The sequence below is a fragment of the Lupinus angustifolius genome, unplaced genomic scaffold (genome assembly GCF_001865875.1).
Source record: "Lupinus angustifolius cultivar Tanjil unplaced genomic scaffold, LupAngTanjil_v1.0 Scaffold_40_34, whole genome shotgun sequence".
Lineage (NCBI taxonomy): Eukaryota > Viridiplantae > Streptophyta > Magnoliopsida > Fabales > Fabaceae > Lupinus > Lupinus angustifolius.
Genome location: NW_017721357.1, coordinates 9,599 through 11,536, shown reverse-complemented (window position 1 = coordinate 11,536; position 1,938 = coordinate 9,599). Strand labels below are relative to the sequence as shown.

Here is a 1,938-nt window from a genome sequence, read left to right as displayed (position 1 = left end):
TCACATTGAATCAAATTTTTCACAGAGAATCCACTCATAAGCCATGGAGAAGAATTATAAAATAGCTTTTCTTGTTGTGCTTCTGACCGCCACTGTATGCCACAGTAAGACTTCTTTTCTTGTGTCAACAATTATCAGTATCCAATATGCATTCATAATTATAATCAAATTTTTGTGCTCTTAAGAATTCTCAGAACAATATTTTAATTATAATTGTGGTTATAACAACTATTGTTTTTTATAATTAAGATAATTGTAAGGCAAGGTGTTCCTTGCTCCAGTGGTATAATCATCTGGTATGATTAAAATATTAAGTATTTGATTACTGAGAATGACACTTATTAGGAGGGGCAACCATACACTCTAAAAGATATTAATTTATTATCCAAAAGGTAAGGAGGTATCCTTGGTATTACAAAAAAAATCACCTTCATAATAAAACTTTAAAACATTATAATGAATAAAACTCTCTCTTTTTAATTATTAAACTTTAATAATTACAATTGCACGCAATTTTGTAGGTGAAGTTGAAATTGCACAAATTTCGACAAATGCTATATGCCACACTGATGATGATTGCAAAAAGGTTTTGAATTGTTCAGCTATATTTCCACCAAGGCGCGGATGTACACGGGTGGTTTGCATCAATGGAGGGTGTACTTGTGTCTGTAATCCAAGTGGGGTACAAGAAATTAAATTGTAACTATGCCATGTCAATTCATGTAGCTTGTCCAATAATATTAATAATAATCTGAATGAAATAATAAGTACTCGGACTTGTAATGATGAGTAAGTTTTGTAGATCTAACCTGACTTAAGCTCGCTCGTGCCTTCTCTATCTTATTCTGAAAATGATATAAAGAATTTATCTAAATTAAAAAATTAAAAAATATTTATGTTAATTTACTATGTTTAGAAATATCACATTTAAGATATTCAAAAAAGAAACTTGACTAAAATACTTTTACAAATATATGTTTAAGATTGAAAGTATGCTTACCATACAACCTGAATTTCCTTACCACTTCATTGAGCCTACCGTAAAACAAAACTGGTGATAGACCATTAATTAGGATTCGATAATTTGAATGAGGATAAAATCACTTATGAGACATCCAAAAAAAAATATTTTTTGTGAAAAAAATATTTTTAAAGATTATTTATAACAATATCTCATACGGTACATATGTTATCCTAAGAAGTGTAACACTTGTTATGATTGATTGGAAAAACTATTTGTCACGTCCCATTGGTTACATTACTATGTTTATGTAACAAATTAATAATTAAGTATTTTTTGAACAATTGTAATTGATGGTACATGATGTGATATACTTTTTGGGATATCATATATACTCACAATTTCTAGTTAGGTAAAAATATTTCATTTAACTTTGAAATTATCAAAGTAGCCTTTTTGGAAAAATTATGTTGTGACTAATCTATTAAATACCAAAAATTACCATAATACCCATATATGGGTGAAATTATTATTTGACACTAAAAAATCATAAAAATAACTAGAATGCCCTTTTTATCATTTTTTTCATTTTGAAATTTTATAATTTATAATATTTATGTTTTGCTATAAAAGTTGTAAAGTTGGGTTGGACAAAATTTAGACTTCACGAGCTTGAGCTAGTCCTCATTTGTAACCCAATGATATTTGGGTGTCGGTTCTTTAGAGGACATGCAATCTAGAAACATTTTAGAAGTTTAGAGCCTTTTAAGGGTCCACTATTAATTTTTTCTAGAACTCTACCTTAAGATGATGAAGTTTCGATATTCCCAAGAAACCTTGTAGGGTGTGCCCCATATAAGATAGGTGAACGATACTATTTTTTTTTTCTAATCAACATAAATTAAGATTTTGGTCCCTTAAATAAGTGACTCAAGCGTAAATTCAAGCCATAATGGTACATAATACCATTGCATCTT

The 1,938-nt window shown here is 28.7% G+C and overlaps 1 long non-coding RNA gene across 1 annotated transcript; it reads left to right on the top strand.

Annotated features, from left to right (window-relative positions):
* Positions 1–579, top strand: LOC109338758. The gene is made up of 2 exons (XR_002106588.1): positions 1–104; positions 522–579. It is a non-coding gene; the product is annotated as an uncharacterized LOC109338758 (long non-coding RNA).
* Positions 580–1,938: the final 1,359 nt, after the last annotated feature.